Source organism: Rhynchophorus ferrugineus, unplaced genomic scaffold (genome assembly GCF_030347505.1).
Source record: "Rhynchophorus ferrugineus isolate W39M unplaced genomic scaffold, kcgeb_rfMv2 rfM2, whole genome shotgun sequence".
NCBI lineage: Eukaryota > Metazoa > Arthropoda > Insecta > Coleoptera > Curculionidae > Rhynchophorus > Rhynchophorus ferrugineus.
In genome coordinates, this window is record NW_027472581.1 from 71,048,571 (window position 1) to 71,075,823 (window position 27,253).

Sequence of the window (27,253 nt, forward strand, 5' to 3'; positions counted from 1 at the left end):
CCGGCGTAACGTTGATTCATTACGCGGATGATTAGATATTCGTAAATTAATTATAGGTCCCCGTTTCTAAACTATATGACCGTGATAAGCGTTTGTGATAGATAGTGAACCCTCTTTTTTATGCTGGTTTAACGTATTGATCGATAATACGCACATTATACACACATGCCTATACACAAAATCATAACAATATTAATTATTAATTTGTTCTAGAAATAGTATCATTTTTAAAACATCCTTTTCTCCAACTAGGGTTGGCTGGGCTACTTAACCTGGGCCTATAATCACTCTCCTTGGCATTAAGCCTACCTATTGGACAGTAGTCAACCAACCACGGTGAAAAACATCACGGAAAACCACAGATTGCCTCTAAACAATCACAAGCAATATACTTTATATAATACGGATCTGACTATTCAGCCATCTGTTTAAAACCACCAGAATGGTGAACGAGCGAGACGGGTTTATCTGTTTTCTAATAGATGGGAACCCGACTGTCGCGTTGTATCGCCCTATAACGAGTCGCCTCTTCTTTATTTTAAATAGAAACAGTATTTAAAGTAAATTAATAATTATCGTGATTAAAGCCATTTCCCATTGTATAACTAACGCAGTCGGTTTCGGGTAAATCTTAAAGCAGTCTCCTTTAAATTAATTCAATTAACTGGAATTAAATTAAATATCAAGAATAGAACACAGATTGACATTGCTTTGGAAATCGTTCCACAGTTACTTGAAGCATTTCTTCGTGTAGTTAAGTGGTGTTCCAGCAGAAGTATAGCGGCTGAAGCTGTAAGGTCACAAAAGGTGGACTGAAAAGGTTCAACGACATCTAGCCATAAATTATTCCAAGTAAGGAACATTCAAGCTTTGATAAACATCGTTAGTCAATTCCCAAGACATGTATCATAGTTCAACGTGTAAGGCCACCAAAGGCAGACTGAAGTTGCTGTAAATTAACCATACCCTATTGGAATCTGGACTTCTCGCTTGCATTTCAGAGTAAACGGCTACCAAAGTCAGATTGCAGTAGCTCAGTTTCTCAGCCGTAAACAATTGGAATATGGAGTCACCAAAATTTAAAAAGCCATTCCAGAGGTGTACCTTGGATATTTGGGTGGGAACAGTACACAATCGACACTCAAAAACATTTTTTATCACAAGTATAAGCTGCCAAGAGGGAATAAAGTTCACGTACATACATTTGGCCGTTTCTTTAGGAATGAGGTGTTATGTAGTACGCCCCTAACTATCTGGCCATCTGTTTTAAAAACCACCTGAATGGTGAACGAGCGAGACGGGTTGTTCTGTTTTCTAACATATAAGAACATTCGGTGTCGCCTTTTACAAGTCGCTTCTTCTCTCTTGTAAATAAAAACTTATGGGGAGTTTTAGCATAGTATGATGAGTAGATTTTCGGCTCCAACATCACTGAAGGAATTGGCGGTTGTTTTGGTACGGGGATGGGTTATTCGGCTAGAAAATATTCAACCAGTCTACAAATCCATTCAGCGAATAATTGCAGTATACACGTATACGTTTACATATATATTCATACGTGTAGATATATTTATAACAAATTAAGCCAATATTTCAAACGCCATAATTATTTTTTAATTCGATGAAAGATAATAACTTTAACAACTTAGCCTAAATATACTATAAATATAGCGGAATAATTTACTAATATAAGAAAAAAATTAAAAAGATTAAAAAGAAAATTTAAAAAAAATATAATCAAGTTAATATTATACATTAGCAAGACTGACCACACTGAGAAGACAAAGAACGGCAAAAAAGACAAACATAATATAAAGAATGCCTCCTGATCAGTATGGAAGAAATATCAGGTATTGAAAAATATTCATAGTGTATTAAGAAACTTTTGAAAAATCGAAGTAAACCTTAATAATAGCGTAATAACTAAAATATTTCACACTAAAGATCAAAAAACATGATTGAACCAAAAAGTTACTCATTTTATTCTATAGAACTTATATGAAAACCTAAATGAGAAAGAATTACACAACTAGAGAAAACCACATCATTAACACAAGATCCTATAGTTAATTATTAATAACTCAGAGTAGCATTACTTGATATAAGATCTATTATACTGTTAATGAAAATGATTAAAAGTTTAAAAAATTACGTTTTGCAGTTTAAATAAATAATAATATTTTCTTTACTTTTCTTAAACGTATTTATATCATCGTATATTCCTGAATTTATAAAAAAATCTTATTATTTCGATGAATCAGATCACCTTTGAAGAAAAGAGAAGCATTTGTTTTTATCTACTTCAAACCTGCGCACCCCATTGTACATCAAAAACGGCGTCTCGTCAAAGAGGGAACTCGACTGAAAAATAGTCTCTTCCTCCTCAGGATATGAGAACTTTGACATTGTCACCCTCTCGTTCTGGGCAGAACGGATCCGTGCTTGACGACACTTACCTAAAACAATAAAGAAAATGTCATTCAGAAACTCACATCAATCATTTTTAATTCCATATTATATATAATTGATTCAATTGTTATAAGACTACCAATAGGTATCATAGCATTTTAGTCAACTATCTCTAAATGTGAAATAATTTAGTACGTTAAGACGACGCAACATTGCTTACGTCAATGTTTAAAACTTGTCTGGTCAGTAAGTAAAGTATGCCTTTCAAATAAAATATATAAACATGTGTTAAATTTGTATTGAAATCTAGTTTTCTATTGTTTTACTCGTAAAATTAGATAAATTTAATAGTTTTATAACTTTTACTTCGATATATTAATTAGACATAACACCAGTTAATTCAATACTTTCGTGGATTTAAAGTTTATAAAATAATTTTGCTTTTCAACGTAACTGTGCTCAACTTCAATATGTTGATGAAAAATACCCGTCTACTTTAGGTGTTATAATGAACATCATTTCGAATGGAATAATTTTATTGGAGAGTTTTTGTGAAGAGCTCGAAGGGAGGGAAAACTAGATCTGCAAATTTTAGCTAGGATATTTTGAGCTTATCAGCAAGTACGTTATGCAGATGGGAATTTGTTTTTCTTCTGTTCGGCCAAACTTTTTTACAAGAATTTACGTCTAAAAGATCAAATAAGTTGGAATAATAATCTTAGGCTATAGGCTTAGGCCATTGTATCAATCTTGAGGTGAACTAGTGACAGAATTCAGACTCGAAGGGCCTCGTTCATATAAACCCTTAGCCCTTTGGTATAGATTAATATAATTAGGGTGCGTTTTACCGCTTTATTAGAGAGTGCAAAATTTGGTTTCAATTTAAATTTTATGAAATGTTGAAATTTTTATTAAATGCTTATGAAAGATGGAGTATTAAAAGGGCGTTTATTTTTTAGTTATGCCTTCCAAGAATTCCACTCAAATTTGTATATAACACTTAAAAATATATTAACTTTAATATAAAGCTGATTCTATGACGTGTCTGTTCATCTGTGATAATACTAACTTTGAAACATTTATGCACTTTGTCAAAACAATATATAGCTTCGTTATGTAATAAATAGTTTATAAAGGGAAAAATAAATATAAATTATTCTAAACTGTTTTGTGTACACTTTGTGCAACATTTATTGCATTAGTTGTACTACTGCTATTCTACCACTTACTGTAAATTAAATTTACATATATATAAAATAACTGCAAGTGCCAAAACTTATAATATCAATAAACAAAAAATAGTAAAATAATAATTAATAATGTATGTTAATAAACTTTCATAAAATAGTAATTATTTTATAAGTAGTTATATAATTATATTATATATAATTATATGGTAGTATTTTATAAGAATTCTAAGAAAAATTAGTTAATATTTAATAATTTAATATTTCGTTAATTTCGATCATTCACATTAACTCTACTGATATAGTGGATATTCTGTATAATAAGCAGCTTAACAATCAGAACTTTTGCATCAAATTTATATCCAATCTTAGACGAAGAAATATATCGAAATAATAGTCTTGATCGAGCACCTTTACCATCTTTCATTGCTGAAACCCGATCTCGTTCTTATTCTGTTCAGAATAATAAGACCTCAGTCTGTCTGATTGGTAGCTAACTGATAAAGTGATTACACATAATAATATATTAACCAAATCAAGTCAGTCCATCAGCCATTATGTTAGCGACCTTGAATTAGAGCTAAACCAATTTAAGAAAGTCAAAATTAATAACTAAATTATTTATTCATAAATAATATGAAGATATAAAAAATATAACAACTTATCATTTTATAGCTTCTTGTAGATTACTATGTCATATATATATATATTGGCACAGGGTAACTTCAATATATCTTCAGGGTATTACCTAACGCTTCCTCTCGGAATACAACCTTTTCACGTACAAGAGGGTTGGGGTTGACAACACAAATTCCCACTTATTCGAGCGACAGACAAGACATACACACGTGCTTAGTAATAGATATATCTGTATATATGTGTTACTACATCCTCTGTATTATTGTTAAGTATTATATTTATGATAATTCTATTATACCTGACAACACGTTAAACATTAAAATTATGTTTAAAGACTGTAAATCAATTTTAGCGGATTTATAATAAATGACGTTACTTTTACTATATAATATTAGGCATTACGATTATCATCATAAATCTAGAACCAACGTCTTAGGTGGTGTCCACTTCCCAGCCGATCAGCTGATGTGGTCGTCGTAGGACTTCCTTCACTAAATCTAGCCTAGAGATGGAAATATATCTTGAAGAGTCGATTCTCGAGTCCGATTTTAATCGATTCTAAATTAAAATATTAATATTTCTTAGACCTAATGAATTTATTTATGGAATCTGAATGCTATTAACGAATAATTCAAATTTATTAAATAAATCAGAAAAATAGATAAGAACAATTATATTTTTTATTTATGAATAACATATCAAGCATATTGCACTTTATTTAATTTTTTTTTTAATAATTTGAGTTTAAACAAATTTCCTAAAATAAGTTTTAAATAAATAAATAATTTTAAACATTTTTATGAAGTACGGAGAGGAAGTACTAGTTGATTAGAAGCTTCTGATAAGTGAAGCGGTAAATACATGATGGTAATAAATAAAATTACAGACATCCAAATATAAAGAAAGAAAAACATAAGAATAACAGTACTTGTTTGAAGGTTATAAATATACATACATCTTTTTACTTGTTTAGGTTGTGAAACTGTTATTATTTTATGGTCACTGTCTTTTTTTACTCATTGTTCTAGTGCAATTTTGATTAGGTGCAGTTCATTAATTTTCTTAGGCTTTCTTGAGATGTTTAATTAAACTGTCGTTAAACACATTTGTTGACAAATGAGTGTGTTAAAACATCCTTAAATGGAAGTAATTTAATTATAAACAGGGTTAATTAAGATTTTGTCTTATTTTTGGTTATTTGCATGTTATTGGAACTATCAAGAAGTTATTCCAGGTTTAACCGAAGAACGATTAAGTATAGTAGATCACGTGTCCGCTTTATCGGAAGGTATGCTGCGAAAGAACACCCCGACATAGGTGAACATTTCATCTCAACATAGATTAACACAATTCAAGAATAACAAGAATCGTCCATTTTCTTTGTTTACAAGAACAGTTAAGAAAAATTGTTCTTGCTTAAAGACTGATATTAATTGATATCGTTCTGTAGACATAGCATATAATTATACCAGAGGTATTTCGTAAGGTTATTAACATTTTTCTGTAAATTTTAGTGATATTAACATCTGGTTCATTTCAGGTTTCTTTAGTAAATGCATTTCTTACTAACCGAATATTTCCGATAATGAATACATAATTATGCATCAAGAGTTACAATTAATGTTTCAAGAATGTGGGACATAAGACAAAGTAGAAACCAATAGATAAAGGATAGCTATAGAAGGCAAATTAAATATGAGCTATCTGTAAGGGTGAGACAAAAGAGTGGAATAAATTATCAAAGTACGATATAATTTTATTTTTAATTTAAAGAAATTATTATTTTAATCAGCCCGATGTAATTATAGCTTTTGAAATATATATTTTAGGTGAGAAATATGGATAAAAATAAGGACTATATGAATACACAAATGATGTAATGAAAATATGCAGCAGTTAAAATGTAACTAACCATATAATTGGCATATGTCGAATACACAAAACAAATAGAAGAAATTATGAATTATTAAAAATTAAATTAAAATTAATTATCTTGATTAAGTAGCTTTAAGCCAATATATTTATTGGGATAATTACATTTTTTTTCTTTAATGAAATCAGTCTTCTCAAGGGGATTATTAAGTTTTTAAATCACTTTGACAAATTTGTTCTTACTTGGGCAATACTATTTAATTCTAATCACTATTTAATTCCTGAATCGCTTTGCACTAATATTCCTATACTCTTACTGTACTCTTATATTGAATTTAATTCTCTCTTAAAATGTTTGTTTTAAAACTATCAAATAATTGATCCAAGAATAAAAGTATATGGCTGTTTGTGTAGCTTCTTTCGTAAAAGGACTAATTTCTAAAATTAAGAAATAAATATTTGATATTTATGTGATTACTAATGTGAGTAAACGTACCTCAACTTTCAACAACAAAACACGTAACGATTATAAATTTCTTTGGTGGTTAATCCAGTTAGTTTGGGATTTTTAACATTATCAACCATTTTTTAAAGACAGCTAAATACTTCTTCCAAGTAAAACGATTTTGCACTTCTTTACTATCTGTGCATCGGGTGCATTTTCTAGATCGAGAATTCACTTTACTTATTGTACTAGCGTTTTATAAATACGAATGAACTAATAACTCTAAACATTACAAAAAACCTAAATGCACTGCTCCTCAGGTTAGAAGTGAACCAGATCGAGAACCAGATTAGAATCAGATCTCGTGGCGGCTTATAGCTCTAGCATAGCAACTAAAACAAGTAAAGTTAAAAGTAGTGATATTTACATGTTGGACGTCACGCAAAATATTTCCCCAAAATTTCCTATAAAGTCAAATCTTTATTTATATATGATCACCAATAACTATTATTTTAGCACAAAATTTCTCAAAGTAAGTTTTTAGCAACCTGGTATATCTAAGGTGCTATTGACAATATATGATAACATCCCGTTCGAGACAATTAAACATCCGTTCTCTATCCTGGCCTAAAAATGAAAACAAATCTGTAACTGTCTCCCGCTCGGACCGGCTATCATATTAAACGAGTCGATCTAATTCAAGTATCATTATTTATATATCGTCTGGTGAAACAGAATATTTGTGGGCGAACAGCTGGCTTCGATGAAAATATACACTTTACGCCGTCCAGCAAATTTTAAATATAAATTGGATTATGAAGCCGAAACCGTCATTAACAAAATAAACCGAACGCAGATACCGGTTGCCTATTGGCCGTTTATTTTGTCTGTTTGGGATTCGGATAGTTTCGAGATAAATAAACTCTTTTTTGATGTAAAATTGGAAGTGTAGGAATCCAGTATCGTATTTGGGTTTGATTGGTTTATTGACATTCTGGTCGACATGTAGTGAAATGTTGTTCCTGTACGGTGTAACCCACTAAAATTAACGTCATGCTTCGCAGAGTTCTGTTCATAATTTGTGAAAAGTTTGTTAGTAGTTTGAAGCATACTGAATAAACCAAATAGTAAACAAAAATTTACAAAAATACACCTTTTAAATTTTATCGTAAATACAATAAACTTTTAAGAGGATGAAATTAGTTAAGTCTGCTTTTTACCAAAAAAAAAATAATCTGAAAAACTACTGAAAACTTTGAACTGTTTTACTGAAAAAGTTATAGTTTAGCCACATTATTGTCAAATGCTATTACGTAACCTCACTTTTCCTTCCTTCATATTAATAAAGCATTTATTGTAAAAAATCAGTACGATATAGATAAAATATTTTTCATCTCTTTCTACAATTTCTTCCATCCAAACATCATTATATCTTCCACATTTCTTCAGCATTTTGAAACCGTGTACCAGCCCTGCCACGCTTTATCGATCTGAACAAGTAGTTGCTAGAATCTAGGTGCACCAATAGTTTATCATTAGCAACGTTTGCAACGTATGTTCATACAAAGCAAGAGGCTGACTTCATAGTTGTTTTTCGCTATTCCTGATCTTTTTCGTAACAATATATCGGTTATAAATATGTTCAGTTGACGCCGGCAGACCTCTACAGTAGTTTCATTGAATATTAACAGCTCGCAATATGCTAGAACTTGCTGATTCTACCATGTGGCACAACAGAAAATTATTGCCATAAACATTCCACGTCGAAGTCGATGTTCGTGGCTCTCCAGGACTAGCCCATACCTTTTTCACTTTAGATTGTAGCATTACCTTCACCTTTTCAACACCAATTACACACCAAAGAAAATTCTTCTTTTATTGGCTGATATGAAATTAAACCTGGAAAGATCAAGCTGCTTCAAGTGCTAAATTACCTAAAATCTCTTTGATACTTTGAGCTCAGTATTCGTCCTATACATTTTGTAATTCATTGTATTTGTACTTATTTTGAAGCTATAGGTTAATTATTGTTATTGAAATTAATATGACCACTTTCAAATCATCGATAATGAACCCAAATAGGATATAATGCAGGATGGAGCAGCACCATTATTTCTAAAAAAATACCCATCGAATTTAGCAGTGCAGTTAGATTGTTTAATAATTATTTATATTATACTGATAGATAACTGATCAAAATCACAAGAATGAAAATGCAAAAAGGACCTAATGTTCTAATAATATGTCTTATGTCTCGAAATTTATAGTAATCAGATGGAACAATTCATTGGCCACCAATCTGGTGGTCAATACGAGTTAGTTTCGTGCGTCTCTTAAGCGTTTCTATCTAAAATTCACAGCATGTGGTCAAACATCGATTGCAAACTTTTTTCACAATCATGCTAAGCTCATGTCATCCTTTAAATTACTACAACTCATTATACGAAAATTATTTAGTGACATATACCCGAACTTTATCACTAAACCTATGAGGAAAGGACTTCCCCGTGTTATCTATTCCGGTATATAGGCATTGTTAATCAAAAAGAATTATAATAACTTAAAAAATGGTTCACTCGATATTATTCTGTACAAATACTGTACAATTATGTCTACTCAAATATAAAAATATCTTAATGAAAATAAAGTAGCTTTAACTAATTGAATAAAATATTATCGCAAAACAAGCAAAAAATGGAATATCGACTAGCATCCGAGTAAATCTTAATATTATTTTAAATACTCAGAATAAAGTAAATACGATTTAAATAAAACTATTCTTTAAAATGCTATACTTATAAGTAGGTAATACTTTATAGAAGAGGCCTTGTAAACGGTTGATCTATTTTACTGATTGGTACTGTTACTTTCACGCATCATCGACTAAAACTCGCAGTCAGACCGTACGCTCGTGCAACTTGAAAGTTTCGCTGCAGCCTAATTTATTTACCGTTTGGCGAAGATATACTAGGCCACTAGAATGTTTCTTCAAGGAGCGAATAAATCGAAATACAAATCGAAAACTGTTTGAAACTCGGTTAATTCCAATGCTAACGAATATATAGCATACTTAGAGTTAATTGGTGATTAGGTATGGCATACATTATACATACTTTTTCATATCAAACATTATTAATGTTAAGTAGTACGTATATATATGGTTTAAAATAAGAAATGAAGCCGGTAAGTTTTGAAATAAAAAGTTTTGATTTACTTACTAGAAAATATTGATTTTAAAAAATTGAAGAGTTGGATTGTTGGATGATGTCAGTCCAATTTTAATATAAATCGACCCCATATAATACTTCACCTATGAAATAACAGTCAAACATAAATACACCCTTATGAGACCGGATCATCTCTTATAACTTTATCTTTCATGATTTTTTGATCAACTTTCTTTCTATTCATTAATAATATTCGCAAGCAATTTTACAGAAAAATCAATAAAAAACTTTTATTTATAATTCTCAGAAATACCCTTGAATTTTTTTAGCTCTTTTGATATCTTTGTCATAATAAACTCGTTATATATAACTTAAACTAATTCAGATGGTGGTACTAAATCTTATATAAAACATAAGATGTCGTAACTGTTACTAAGATTGGCAAAAAACCCTACATTAAGTACATTGATTTGCTTTATTTCAATATTTTTCTAATGGATTGTTACATTAAAATGAATAAAAAATGCATATTCTACAAAAGGGCTGCAAAAAACCTCGACTCAGATTTTTGAAACTAATAAAAAGCAAAATCCTGGTATTCTAGTACATAATGATTAATACGCATACGCATATTTTCAGATTATTGCATTTTATTTCAAAAATTGTTGTTTCACTATTTCACGGGTGATACATATGGTTTAGATAACGATAATATTTGACACATTGATAAATATTCTTATATACACAGATTCGCATTTTAATTGACCTAAAATTGTCGTTTAAAAACTTATTGCAATGTACTCAATTTATTTTTGTCATTGTATATTCAAAATTATTCTACAATAGCAATATCCTCTTCTTAAGTCACAAGTCATACATTATATAGTTTTTTCGCATATTGAACCCTGAACATTGTGTAACAAAATCCGTTAACATCAGTAAAATATATCATGAATGTATTGATCAAAGCAAACCTGTTGTTAAAATAACTAAAAATTACAATTTCTTTCAAATATGATATGATTAATTATTCATTTTGAAATATTGTTAATATTGGGGAAATAAAAAAGTAAAATAGTTTTATAAAAGCAATTCGTATGCAGTCACAAAAGCAATTATTATAGTACTACACACTTTTCACTTAATTAAATACCATATGCTCCTGTTAAACCTACACTATCAATTAAACCTTGCTTTAAAATTAAATCTGTGCGATAAAAATGACTGGCAATCACATTTAATAATGAAGAATTGGAAGAATTACTCGACAAATAAAGTTGATCAGGAAAGAAAGATATAAATCATCGGTAAACAAAGAGCAATAAGTGGTTTACTTACTAATCAAAGCCTGATATATATTTGGCAAGATTATACAATTCAACTCAATCAGTTTGTAAAAATTATTTGCAAATTAAGCATTAAAAAACTAGGTATGAGTATCTAATTGCATAGCAAAAAAATATTTTCAAAAAGCTCGTTTGATAATGTAAGGAATAGAAATGTACTGTAATAACTGCTTAAATTATTTTTACAAGTCTGTTAAATTCGATCTAGTGTTTATTAAAATATGCACCCAATAAATATGAAAATGACATATGAGGGACGTAAATTTGGTTTAACACAAAAATACAGCAGAGAATCAAAAATATATCATTAAATAGATATAATTTGATATATCAGATTATTTGTATATATCAGTGCCTTTTAAAATGTATCCATTTTAGCAAAAAAATCTCTTTTACATTGACCAGTGGCGAAAACTATGACGAAACATTCAGCTTACATTAGTCCTGATATGCATATGGTAAAAACAGAAAGATATAATGTTTTATGATAAGTTAAATCATACTGCAGCACTATAACTTACTGTTATAAATCATAATCAAACATATTAAACTGAACATTGAACACCCAAATACGGCAAAAACATGGTAAAGCATTTTTTACAACAACCCTCCTTCGCATAGTATAAAATCAAACCAAAATGCAATGATAACATTGATAGAATATTAAGCGCCAATAATATGAAAATATAAAGCTGAAATGCAATTATGTACAATTCCATGTAATATAATATGTTATTTAAAACAAATATGATCATAATTTAAAATAAGCAAATACATAAAACTGAGGAAAGGCAAAAATGTTCACCAATAAAACGTGCCCTCCAAAAACTAGAGCAATTGGATCAATATACCCCTCTTGGTCAATATATTTCAAGGGAAAGTGATTGCGTCAAGGAAGTTCGTTTCCTGTGTCTTCCACTCGGCCTGAAAGGGAATGTTTACGACCAATGCAACTATTTTAACTTATGGGAGTTAAGCATGATTCTTTGCGAAATCAATAGGGTAACTGTAGGACTGACAGAGGAACATTAGATAATTTTATTCAATAAAAATTGCCAATGTTTCATATATTGCAAGAAAATAAAAATAAAACGAACAAAATAAAGCACAAAATGATACTAATATCAATGGATATAAATAACAGAGGTCACAGTAGTATTTTTTATTCCAATACCAAACAGAAAACATTTGAATTAATTAACATTGTACCAAAAATATTAAAAAATATGCAATTTAATAACGCTAATATTAAAAACAATTGGAGCAAATCAAGAAAGGACCTGAAATTCAAATTATTATTTGGCCAAATAAAATTCCACCCTTACTGGACCGAACGAAACGAAAAAAGCTTTTTCCTTGATTGTTCCATCAAAATCCGAAATGTTTCCAAAGCACATCGTTTATTTCATTTTTATTGTCTCGCAGAGCGAACTGACAGATCGGTAGGACGGCATCGCCGTTGTACATTCGGCTTTAAATAGATATTCCGTTTCAATATTTTATCTATATGAATTTGTACATTGCTCTTAATGTAGTTTTACAATTCATTCGCTAAATCGACTGTTTATTCGGAGCATGAGTACTAAATGGATTAGTTTAAAGCGCCTAATTATATGTAGAATCTCGTATTATCAATTCGTTACACATTCTATCTGTAACTCGTTTATTAACTTGATAAATACTGTAGTCATAATATATACCAAAAAAATCAATTTTATGAACCGTTCAATCGACATTGCAGTTGCTATGTGTATATTTTATTATTGTTATTAGGAATTCGTTACTGTTTTAAATAAAAAGGATTTAAGTCTGTAGGTAAATTCTGCATATCATCAACAAATAAATGGATTTTCTTTGTGTATAATCGATAGATAACCATAGACAACATACCGCAATTTCAGAAGGATATAATATATAGTCAATCCAATAAAACAGCCAATGCACGTTGTGGCCACCACCACGACCCTTTAGGCCACCACGAATTCACCAACAAGTACAAAGGTTGGCAACGCCGGTGGATTGGTACCTTGCAGTTCCAGGCTATAAAAGATCATCAGGACGACGTCTCGTTCTCTTTTCTTTTCTCCGTCCCCTTGTAATAGTACCACTTCCACAGCGCTACCGTACTTCCTCTACCTAACCTAATATCCTGTCAATTCTCTCGTCGACCACATGTATAATTTAATATTAAAGATAAACAGTATTTCTTCAACCGGTGTTTTCAGTTCTCGTGCAAATTCCTTCCAAAAATAGTAGTGAGTATGGGGCTCCAGCTCGTCGTAATGTTGCCGCATCAAATTGGACTTTTGGGTTACAACATTTGACGGTTTATAACCTCCAATTATTATCACTAACGTTTTGAATAATTTTGTAGACATTTGACAAAATACTCGACCAATACCTACACAACTGAGAAGGAAAAGTAAAACGAATTTTACATTTTTACAAATTGCATTTCACAATGTCGAATATACATCATCTATGACGTGCATTCGCTTGTTTTGTTGTAAAGGCTATATATACAGCCGCTAATCATGGAACGCTCAAAACTACATTTGCGAAATTCATTACTTTTGTTATTTAATTTAATTTGAAAAAATCTACTTCCCAAACCCTTTAAACATTTTTAGAAACTTATAGTAATGCTCTCATTCAACTAATTCAACTTATTAAGTCAAATAACGCTGTAAAATATTCGCATTGTATAGAGTCTGAGTATATTCAACTAAAACATTTCTAGATTCCTATAGTTATTTCCTTAAAAGTAATAAAAGATTTAAAACTCAAACGTTCAATGTTCTTTATAATAATATGTTATTTGAAGGAAAGAAGTGGTAACTTGTTGAACGCTTATACTAAACTACTCTGAGGGTTTAAGTCTATTCCAAATAAACCAAACCCCTATCTCTAGACATCTCACTCATTGCACTAGTCAGTCTTGACATAAAACACATGACTTTGTTACTTTAAATTCACAATTCGTAGCCAAAGTCGTATTAGTAGCGCGATATAACAAGTATGGAAATTTATTTCCATAAACAAAAGTACCTTTAAAAATAATTCGTTTTTTCTCCAAAGAAGTAGTGAAGTGATTTGGTTCACTCTAACAGAGCTTTTTTATTATTAAATTTTCTTTTATTTCCTAGTTTTTGGTGCTTTTATGCTTTTGGTTTTTAGTAATCTAGGACCCTTGCTGACTTACGAAGTACGTACGCATTTACAGTATTTATAAAATTGTTAGATATATTCTTTATTGCAATGCATATTTGAAAATATATAGTTAACACTACACATAACAAACAAATAAAATTGCGGAATTTGTCTACGAAAAAATATTTCAGGCAGTCAAACATACAAAGACAAAATATCAATAGTTGAAAATGCCCCAAAATCAATTAACATTACAATTTAGACACAACAACATATACAAATTGAAATAAAGGATATAATTTAAATCCATATTCTTTCAACTGGACTACCATGATATTATAAAAAAGGGAAAAAATGAGTCAATAAGAGTAATGATCAAAAACTTAAATGAAATTACGTATATCTAATATGAAACCATAATGTCGTCAAATATAGATAACACCAGATGTATCATGGAAGTTGTAAATGTTTCTAACAAATTTATTTCGTGCCGGCCTGGTTAACGCAGTGGTCAAGACTACACGACGGTCATCCTACTGTTAGGATAATCGTGGGTTCGAAGCCTGCTGGGCTATAGATGTACTTTATGTTTATGATTATAATTGTAAATCTCTTTACAGGTAACAGTGGAAAATCCGACAAGGAATAACCATCCCAATAACGCCAGTAATCAGGCTGAGAAAGACCGGATGTCTTCTGGAATGGTCTCTAAGTTAGTCATTGGTCATTCGCTATGTTTAATACCAAGGACCGTGGCTCGGAGCCCAAGTTAAACAGTGGGTCATGTTCTTTCTAGGTTTAGTCTAGTCTAGTTGAGGAATGGTACCCCCAAAGGTGGCGAGGAGGTTATTTTTATATATTTTTGTATTAGACTTTATTTGAATCAAATATTAATAAACTGGCAATATTATACGTAGTTTTTTATTACCATATTTCTTTGATTCATCACCACTTATAATTCAGTACAAGTTGTCATTGCTAGGTAATCAATGAAAGATACATTCAGTTAAACAAAAATTTTCTCTTGCATGAATTCGAACAGTTTGTAATTACGCTTGCATTAATTGTATTAATGCTTGTAATCTTCAAACGCTCGATGCTATTTAAAGCACAGTTGATCTCCAAAATCGAAATCAAAACTTTTATACCAATAACCAATTTCGCTTATAAACCACCATATTAGCATCAGGAATACTATAAGTTGATTTAGAAGAGAGCTTTAGTTAAAAGTTTATGTAACTCACAAGCTCAAAACAAAAACGCAAAAATATTTATATTTTCAGCACGAAGAAAAAAGAAGAAGAAACTCATATAGTTTATTCAATATTATTTTGTACATACGTCATCTAAATTTGTGACGTCAAAACGTGGCAATGTTGCCGCATAAACTCTAAGTTTTAGTTCCGTTAGGCTTTGACATAAAACAAAATTCTAATCTAAATAATATAATTGATCTAAAAACTACAGTTAATTATACAGCCACAATAGTTTATAGGTTAGAGTTATAACCTCTTAACAGTATTGCTTTCAAAAATTTTGCATACGTATGACAACCGGACGACTTTGACAGTCTCATTCGTTTACGCGTTCGAACTAATCAGACAGAATTGTGTCTCTTTTTAACTAGAATAAAATGAGAAGGAAAATATTGTCTGATTCTGAAACGAATTTACAAATTGCGGCAGGCAATACTTTAAACATCTTGATGACGTATGCACAAAAAAATTTTGAGTGGACTAAAAATGTAATATTAGCTATTGTTTAGCAATTAATTTAAAAAAAATAAAGAAAAACTGTGGATCCTATTTTATTGGAAACAAAAATATTTATTTACACGATAATTTGCATGATAATAAAGTTCGCCAACAGCTACGCCGTGAATTTCCACTCGGTAAGCAGTAGACAACGTTGACAACATAGTAATAATTAATTCAGGTTCGAGGTATACACATTTTGAGGCAACATGATGACCATCAAATCATGAGGGTCCGTCGTTTCGTGTGTCCCAATTAATCTCTGTAAGCAATACGGCATCTAACTAAAAAGCAATTTCTCAGACTAGTGGCGCCATAAATCAGGGGTGAAAATCAGTGAAAATTTTCGAGCGCCAAGAGTTAACCTGACTGCCCTGGGAGGTTTACGTATGTTCATATACTATCCGACATAATCGTATGGTAACTCTAATTACTTATAGCGATGTATAATTATTCTTATAATAATAAATATATATAATATTAATAATAAATATAAATAATAATATATTTGAAATTATTATTAATACGAATTTAAATGCAAAACTATTGTTTTTATACAGTTTTAATCGTATTAATTAATATTTGAGTTGTTAAGTCATATCTTAGATTTTCTACATCAATTTACATTACACTATGGTTATTAGTGTCTTTCAATTACGATCTCAAACCATTTCATTATAAAGTGTAATTACATTTTATTAAAATTTTTATATTATGCATTGTCCTTTCCAACACAGTAGTAAATATGTTCATCAGTCATACAAAGACAGTCCAAGAACTAACTAGCATAAATGAGAAAACCAAAAAATTTAAGAAAAAATATTTTCACAATATAGTCTATCAATCGAAAGAAGCATCGAATTGTAAAATTTTTCTGCAGTGTAATATAATAATTTAATAGTATATTACACCGCAAGGGCCGAAAATTGAATTTTCGGCCGAATAGCCGGTCGAAAGTACGTTATTAAACAACACTGATGATTATTTTCATAGAATAAAGACATTTTGAAGTGAAAGTTATATGGAAAAATCGGGTCCCACGTTTAAGCTTTTCCTCGTTACGCGGCCAAATGTAAATGAAAAATGCAACAGCTATATGTGTGTTTCTCTCTCGTTCGACATCGGTATTAATAATTCAAACCTAAGCAGTTAACGGCCATTTTTAGGTGATATAATTTGTATTGTTTATTTACATCAAGTTTTTCGATAGTGTTTTTATATATATTTGACAATTATTTTAGATTATTCTGTGTATTTTAATTTATTAGTGTAATAAAAATAAAACCTTAAAGGGATCTCTTATGATCTCCTGATCTCCTCATCTGATGTAGGTCCAGGAAAGTTTGTAATCATTTCAAAGATGAAGACTATAGCCCAAAATGTGGAAAGTTATGACTGAAACAAGATGTAATTCCTACTAGTAATTTAAATAGTAAGTATTTTGTTAAATAATAATAATTTATTGCATTGAAATAATTAAGCTTTTTCTTTGCCTTTACTACAAGACAAGGAACATATGCCCCCAATGGCAATATTACATCACATAAGTTTTTTGAGGCTGATAGATGTATAGGAGATTCTTCTACCCCAACAAGACCCAGAAGTAAGTATATAATAAGAAACTTATGTTTATTATTAGAGAATGGAGGTTCTAACTTGAAATTTATATGTTCATTTACAGATAACTCAGCCTGTCCCATCAGTTTCGTTTCAGGTTGGATGAAAAACTAATGGCTTTATCCTTATTGAAATGCAGTGGCAGAGGATATAAACTGTTATCGAAGATATTCTGCTTGCCTTCTAGAAGAACATTAATGCAGATACTGAATAAGGTTCCTTTTTGCTGCTGGAGTAGTAACGTCTAATTTTAGTCGTTAGTTCAGAAACTTGTCTGTATAGACCGAACTGCAGTTGTCATATTTGATAAAATGTACCTCAATTTAGGTAGGTTGTTAATTTAGTTGATTCTAAAAAATAATGCACAGAACCATTTCGGTTTTGGGTAGTGGAGATATCTCTGTGATTACATCAATGTCTTTAAGGTCAAGGAAAATTAATGTAATTTTAATATATCAATAAAATATATTTAAATATATTAATTTTTTTTATTTTCCAGTAAAATTAAAAGAATTGTTTCCCGCTAAAATTTTTTACTATACATTTTTAAATTTACCGCTAAAATTATTAAAATTCCCTCTAAACATTTTTAAATTTCCCGCAGTAACTAACTGTCATACGGCGCATGCGTAAGCGCCCTCACACGGGGATTCCGAGCGTAACTTAGAAACAATTTTAACATAGGAGATGCGCTTCTAAGTTTCTTTATTCTATGATTATTTTTAAGGTTAGAGGTAGCAACGTTAATGACAGCGGTAAACAATTTGTTATAGCGACAGAATAAATAGTCCCTAGTTACGAGTATAAATAAGCATAAATTGTAATATATTCAGTATAACAAATTCAGTCATATAGTCACAAAATAAGTTGGTTACTAAAATGCAGCACTCAAAATAGAAAAAAAAAAAAAATAATTCCTGTAACAGGAGTGGCATTATTAGTAAAGGAGATAATGATTATGTGGCTATTGCCACTGCCCTTGATCACTATCAACAATAGATATCAAAAATGGAGTTAGAGTGATTCAGCTTCCCAAATGATAAAAATAAGAAGCTTACGTCCTTAAACGCTATCCAAATGTATTTCTCAGGAGAAAAATTATTTTCAATAGCACACTATATTCATTCCCTAACAAGAGACTATTTATCTGATAGTATATTTAAAAATAAATTGTTCAAGAAAGGAAATTCTTATTTTACTGATTAATAGGTTGAACAAGATTGGTTATTATTCTTTTCTAATCAAGCAGCCGGCTGACTGTATTTTGTAATTTATATTTTGTATTGGAAATATAAACAGTTAAAATACTGTATTGTGTATTCTATGTTTAAAATACATGACTTAAAATTATTTTGTACCTTATTTTTATAAACATGCGCGATAATATTGTATAATTTGTATTTTAATTAAAGCAAAACATGCATTTTGCCTCTCTACCCCATGATCATCAGATATGGATTATGATTATAATATTATTGAGATCAAGTATCCCATAATTGCTAAGATATCAACATTGTGTTATCAATGACAAACCTATTTAAACATTTTAGGATGATAATTTTAATATGCAGATACAAATCACATCTTTCGGTACCACCTCGACAGTTATATCCCTTTTCTAAAAAGCACATCTCTCTTAGTAATTAGATGTTTATTGTATCACCATTAATGTCTTAATATATTGTTCACATTTGCTTTGTTGTAATTATTTAAAGAAGAGTTTTAATATACATGTTAAACCCGCAAGTTAATAACATGTTAATATATATATATATATATATATATATATATATATATATATATATATATATATATATATATATATATATATAATAATATATATAATTTTTTGATATTTTGATTAAATAACACTTAGCACCTATATAAAAATAACATCAACCCTTTAAAACAATAATTTCAAAACAAAATATATAATATATTATCAAACATATTCTGTGTGAAACGCATACTGTAATAAGTACGTTTATCAACAATATACATTTTAAAATAGGTAAAATGCGGAATATAGCGCGATTACCATAGATAACGTTGCAATTTAAAAGTTTTCACTAATGTCAGAGCATATAATTATTATCATTATCGGTGAATAATTATTCGTAATTTCGTTACGTTAACGATAGCCGGCGTCATCGTTCAACCGTGACTTGTCAAAACGCGCCATTTTTAGGATTATGAGAATCGTTAAAAAAATTACTCACTACACCTTATGGCTTATTAACATAATTCTGCTCGAGCAAAGAAGAACGAAGCATCATCGGTGGGTTAACGTTGTTTTTGTGCTAATTATATTACCCTATTAGACATGAAATTTGTCATTTTAATGTATAATAACGTTTATGATAAAATAAACGTCATCCGAGGCATATTTTGCTATAAAATGCAATCATGCTGAAATTATAATTTGATTCGCAAATATTAAATAGTTCGCTTTAATTTTATACTTATAGTTGGTGACTCTAACTGATAGTAAACAAAATAGAAATAATAATTAATATCAAGACTAAGAAACAGTTCAATTTCTGCAACTAAAACTTTTTCCCTTGCTATTAATAATGTGGCGAAATATTTTGAGACTCTCCAATCATCAGCGAATTTTCATATTTCTTGGGAGTTTCTAAACCTCAAAAATTATATATCCTTTTGAAACTTCGCCAGGTAATTAGTAGAATGGCCCACAGGAAGCCAAAATTTGAAGAATATTAAGCCGCGATGATAAACAGCTTTGAAAAGGTATTTTCAAAAAAAAATGTTATACGATATTTCTTAACTCGTTTCCAAATTCTTTACGATAAATGACGGTTTGATAATTCATTTAAATCATTATCTTATTTGAATTTTTTGTTTTGAATCATTCCAACTTAATTGAACAGTTCAAATGAAGAATAAGTCGTAATGGGGCAGCATTACCGTGAACTTTCATAAATTTGTGATAGGAATTAGCAACATTAATTAAACTATAAACTAACTTAGCCTCGTAGTATATAACAGTGTCCATTTTTTCTTTATATTTAAGAATTTCCAGTATTATCAGTATTAAGTCTATCGACTGGCGAGTCACCAACTTAAAGATCATCCCAGAATACATCCCGTCTTATCCAGCCTGTTTATTGGAGCGACAGAGATGATTTTCCTTGTTGGGCTTTGCACTCTTGTCTTATGGACCATCACAATCACAAAGGTACCGCCATGCCCAAGAAAGACACGAATCCGCAACTATCGCAACAGTAGGAGAACCGCCCTGTCGCCTTGACCAATGAGCCAAGCATCGGCAATGTCTAATTTAAATTAAAACGTAAAGCTACAAATAAAACTTAATAATATAAAAAATAATTATAAAGTAAAATATGAAATCAGTTCACACAAAACATTAAGTTTCATTAGAGAGCTAATATTAAAATTCATTAAAAAAATTATATAAAATTTTGTAAAGACGTGTAGGATGCTGAGACGAAATTCTACTCAATGAGCATACAACGAAATGTGTATGCAAACACAAATTATCAAGCTGATATCGACGTTCACCTATAACAATGGAACAAACGTGCAATAAATCAATGTTATCGTTTATTTCAAAAACACCAATTGCCAAATAGGTTTGTTAATAAATGTTGTCAAGAAGAAAATTAGCAAGTTCTCCAAAAATATTCTTCCTTCAAACAAATATCCTAGCAACCCCGCTTCATATAAAAACAAACAAATTTCAAATTGCCAAGCAGATAAAACCTTATAACTTATGTTTACATCTTTTATTATAGTAAACGAGGTCAGAAAAATATGAATCAATAAATTGGTAATGATCACATTGCAATTTTTAACAACAAAAATATTTTTTATTATATTATTAAACTTAATTATTTTCAGTGTCTCTGAATGATATTGCAATATTTTATATTTGTAACAATATGTTATAAATATGCTAATAAATGTATCATTGAAAAGTGTACATAAGTATATATAGTTAACAATTTTATTAAGGATTTTAGAAAGCTCAATTGATGCTATTTCGTAATATGTGATGAGACTGTTTTAATAGCAGGTTTCACATACATGGACAGCCTGGTTATAGAAAGCAAAATCGATTGATATTTTGCAACACGAACTTTTCAATCACATTTTAGCAAAAATGGATGCAGACACTAAAATGGAAATGTGAAATTTCCTCTATTGGGGTCGGTAAAATTCTTCTGTTGCGCAACTGGTAATTAAATTGCATTCTTTAATGGTATCTTTTAGATTCACCTGTTTTTTTACAATAGGTAACACTATGAAGCACATTTTATAACAGTCAACAGGATTCCAATTCGCTGGTATAGCAGCAAAAAGGCTTTCAATTTTACTACTTTATTTCTTAATAATTTTTCATATCTTCTGTAATTTAACATTTGTAGAATATTAATTGTATATTTAATTTTATTAATTAAAATAGTAATAATTCAAGAACAATTTTCATTGTCCTTAGTGGTTTAACAATAAGTTTGGCAATAAGCATTTCTTAAGATAATTACAAAATCACTTTAGTAAGCGATGTCCTCTGCAAAATATATTTTTCTAAATCTTAATTTAGAGTATAACTGGCAAGTAAGTTGGGGTGCACTGACAGATTCTCGAAGTAAACTAATACTTTGAATTATACTCGCTTGGGATTCCAGACGGATCTTGGGCTGTAACAATTTACTGGAGATGTAGTATGAAGCAGCGGCTATGGCTATGGCATGCGACATGAATCACTGAATTATAGCTATATTAGATTTGCTGACAGTATCCAAGTTTTACACCGTAGGAGCAAATGTGATATATTACGTTTTGTGGTATGCAAGCCTATGTATTTAGTTTAGTTTAGGTCCAAGTTGTTTTCATTGAGCAAGTATGTGCTTCTTACAAGTTGGGCATCGATCTAGATGCATGCCAAGAAGTTATTATGAGAATCTATTAACATTCATTAGAGGGATGTTTTTGGAAAGGTAAGGATAAATTTACATTGGTAGATTTTGCAATTAATACTTTAATACGCCAAGTATTTAACTACAATTCAACTATTTTATTAAGGTGCCTTTAGAGGCTTGTTTAAACTATTAATGAATCTTCCAATAAGTCAGCAAGCAAACAATATAGCACGATTTTTACTTCAAAAATATAGTCCGTCCAAAATACCAAATTCACCTCATAACGATATGGGATGTAATGGCTATTGCAATTTGTAAATTTGTTTTAAAATCAGATCGTATCTTTCCTTCCCATTTTATTCTAATGGCAACTAAAGAATCAACTTTAACAAGAGAATTATGACATGCTGGTCGAGAGGAATATACAATGAGGAAAATTTTGTTCGGAGGAAACAATAACGCCTTTAGTTTAGATGGACTCCATCAGACACACTTAAGAAGAAAATGACAAATGGTGGAGTCCTGAACGAGTGTTCGATAGACTAGAAATTGACAATTATTATAATGACAGTGACTGAATTAAGCTTTCATGATTTCGGCTTCTGACCCAATGCTAACAATTATCAAGGCAGGGTGATAAGAACGGAAACAACTAAAGATGTGCATATAATTAATATAGAATAATTGTGGAAAATATATTATGTACAAGAAAAATGTTAAATAAAAGACTTAAAATATGGATTATGTCTCGATAGTATATAGCTATACAAAAAAAAACGCGCTATACGCAATATAAATATACAAAAGCAACCCTAACCTAGAAACATTTTTTTTGTCACTTTGTCACACCCGTGTCATCATTTCGCCACTATACAATAGTATTGTGTTGATATAATACGGACGGGGACAGACATAAAGTGTATAAATATATATAAAATAATAAATTAATAAAAAAAACCAGAAGGCCTAAAATTATAAATAGTGTATATACAATTTAAAAATGAACACAAATACAAGACTACAAACACAACCATAACGACGTAGAGGTTTTATCCAGACAGCACACATCAGCATCCATACCGAAGTGGTAATGGTTATTTGGTTAGTAAGACTAAACTTTCTAGAAACTATTGTGGCTGTATAATTAATTGTAGTTTAAGTTCTTCGACATATTTTAACATTTTGCATAAGATAAGAATTTTGTTATATGTCAAGCAAAAATAAATTAAAGTCAAAATTGATGCGGCAATATTGCGACGTCGTGACCACTGATGACGTGATTTCACATTTGTTTTCCATACACTTTAGATACTACCTTTGACTAAAATTCAATTTCAAAAACAAACTTATTTTACTCAAACTCAAAATAATTTACTCAAAATAAACCATCAAAATTCGGATATGCCATCAGATTTACATTTCTTATTCATTCAAAAAGCATATAATGTTTATATCAAAATTCCAATTCAGTGCTATCTTAGCAAAGATACTTGAATTCAAAAATGTTATCTTCCTGTTAGCACCCTTACAAAAACAACAAACATCGAAATCAGGAACAGTATTTGAATACAGCTCGATTTTAAGCAAATAAATGTAAATACATATATATTTTTCCGCTCTTTTGCTTTTACCATTAAATTTCGAAACTCTGTTAATTTTTAAAATAGCACTTAACTGAGAGTGTCTGCTATAAACATAAATATAACCCCAGTTCTGCTGTTTTTTTTTCTCGCGGTACATTAACAATATTTTTATTTTATGATGCTCTGAATAAAATATAAAACAAAATATATAATGGTATTTTTGACGGAATCGAGAAAATATTGCGCTACGTTTGTTTTTTTAAGCGAACATCATATTAAGTGACGTTGATTTAAAGTAAATGATGCTCCGTTTTTATTGTTACTTACACCCAAGGTCACAATTTTTAAACTTAACACAAATCAATCAGTTACTTACTGATATTGTTATACGGATTTTATTAAAATTTGGATATTATAACCATAATTTGACATGAAATGCAACAATAAACATATTAAAGATTATGCAAGATGTTCCTTACTCTTTCTTCTCCTCTCTGTTTCACCTTTGCATCTATATCATATACCATGTTATTGGTTTTGATCGTTCTTCATAAGCTGCTCATTTTGGTTCACATTCAAGTTTATCCATTTTAACGAAACGCGCAATATTCCTAGCGTAAAAGTTTATCGTTCTTAAGTGAGTAAATAATATGGTAATCAGCATTGCATAGCTAATGATTTAAGATGCGGTATTTAATTTTACGACAGAGGTTTTAGAGATTATTAGATAGAGTTTTAGAGAACCAGAACCTACTTGATTCAGATATTTAGAAAGATCTTACTCCTCTTGTAAATGCTCGTACTTGGTGGAAAAATAGACGTTTGGAATATTGTATTTTAAAGGCTCGCCAAAAGACCTAAATATTTAATCGCACATGATTGTTTGGTTACATGTTTTATAGCAATAACACATGTTTTTGTTTATTTTCATTATGTTAAATATGATTAAAATTGTGGTTAGATTTCATTTGTTTGTTTGCTATTTATTTTCGTTTCCATAAGTCACTAATAACGTATTAACTTATCATATGAACGTATTAACTTGTCATATCATAATAACATTTGATTTTTATCATGTAATGGGTTTAGTTTTCCACATGTGCATGAAGTCACATCGCAGTGTTAACCCCAAGTGTTATCCCTGAAGCTATCTAAACTGAAAGAGATCAAGCAGATTTAAGAATTCATGTATACGGATAATTAAATATTTAAGAGAATTTAATATGTTAAAGCACTTTTAAACACAAATGTGTAAAAGCACTTGATGAGGTAATTGCCGTACTCTTATAAATGTACTAAATATATTTAAAAGCTTATGAATAACCACTTAATAAAAGTAGAATATGTACTTTTATGAAAACCAATTGTGTCTTAACTATTATATATAGGCAATATTTAGTTAGAAGCTTCAATATTTTGATATGCAATGATTGCCGAAACTTGAGAGTCGCTATATTCAGTGTATCACCTTTGAAGGGAATTATGTTGAATAAAAAAACTAATTTTGCCAAAAAAATTTGTTCTACTATGGTAGGCCGGGGACTTTTCAATCGACCTGTTAATCTATAAATGGTGACTTCGAACAAAAATAAATTGTATATTTTATTGGGCTTCTATCGAACAGAATAATAACCTGTTGTCAACATCTAATATATCGATCTGTAGTTTGAATTTTATGACCAATATTCCGCGAACTCATTTTATAAACCAATTTAACTATAGGTGTACACTTAAGCGAATTTATAACGCTGTAACTTCTTATACAGATCTGCCCCATGTTTACACAATCCAAAGTGATGTATTGTTCACGGCTACAAAGAAAATTTATTTGAAAATACATTTTCTGGTTTAGAAAGATTTGTATACCAAACATGTCTTTCGGTAACAATAATTAATGAGGTTAATAAACTTTTTTCTTGTATGCTGTTACGAGTTATAAATTAAAACATATATCATTGCATCCAATATTCAATAAAGTAATATAAATTTGAAACACAACACACACTCTAACACATGAAACAAAAGTCAAGAAACTATATGAAAGTTAAATAAAAGATTATAAATAATTTCTTTCAATATAAACTATAATTTCTTATGATATTATCAAGCTTTAGTTTGAAACAAGAAACAATGCGATGACGTTTTCGAAAGAAAAACAAAATATATGGATTAATGCCGAAAATATTGAAACTTTAGTTGAAAAAGTTACTCAATTAGACGCGTTAAAATAATATAAGGATATTTAACAGTAAAATTGCAAGCTGACGCCAAAAATTTAAGATATTGATTATGCCTTTAAAAAATAAATGCAAAAATAGGAAGGTAATGTGAACATTCTGACCTTGGTAGATGCTATTCTAATTACAAAAAATGTATATTTCCTGCTTGGCTGCGTCTTTCATTAGTCCGTATAACAACTTCTTCCTTCAAATAGTTTGTTCAGTACGAATTGTTGCATTAGACCTCTTGCGTATTTCTCGTTAAATGGATAAACTTGAATATCGTTCGGATACAAATTTATTCATTTTGGAAAGATAACATTTTGCAGCTATCCTGCTGTAAGTATTATAGCAGAGAAATAATGAATGTAAATATTATGAGACTGTGAAGATATGGAAAAACAGTATGCGAAAAGAATAGAAGCGAAAAAAAAATAAGGAAGCGAAAAAGAAAACGTTCCAAAATATCATTTCCGGGAAATAATAATGATGCTGAACAAACTTTATACCTTTCAATCCTACTATTTCAATCATGATCCCGTGTGTCAAAATTATCGTGATAATATAGTACCGATGTTATTTACAAGTTGTGTTTGATTTAGTATAGCACTGTACAATTTTTGAAGCTAATATGATTCCACGATAATTCGTCCCGGACATAATACATTTTTATTATCAGAAATTTACATGATAGGATCTAGTGAACCTACAGAAGCGCAAAATTATGACTTCCAAATTTTGATAGCAACACTACTCATGCTACTGATTTAGTGGTATTGTATTCATGTAAGAATGTGATATTATTGATCCCGTATCTATAGTTCACGTGTTGCCTGTAGATTATATTCTTTCACAGCTAAATACAAATCCATAGCCATACTATAAAGTAACCACATAACATATAAAATAAATAATCGTAAGGTGATATCAGATCGCACGGTTTTCTAGGCAGTATGGCCTT

At 30.0% G+C, this 27,253-nt stretch overlaps 1 protein-coding gene and 1 long non-coding RNA gene across 4 annotated transcripts in view; one reads left to right on the forward strand and one right to left on the reverse strand.

Annotated features, from left to right (window-relative positions):
* Positions 1–27,253, reverse strand: part of cpo (RNA-binding protein) — a 555,476-nt gene that overhangs the window by 379,958 nt on the left and 148,265 nt on the right. The window lies entirely within an intron of this gene.
* On the forward strand, positions 17,202–18,064 carry LOC143190340 (uncharacterized). Of its 2 annotated transcripts, none has more exons than XR_013004212.1 (3): positions 17,202–17,401; positions 17,451–17,572; positions 17,651–18,064. It is a non-coding gene; the product is annotated as an uncharacterized LOC143190340 (long non-coding RNA). The 2 variants fall into 2 exon arrangements; XR_013004213.1 differs by having other exon boundaries at positions 17,230–17,401; positions 17,475–17,572.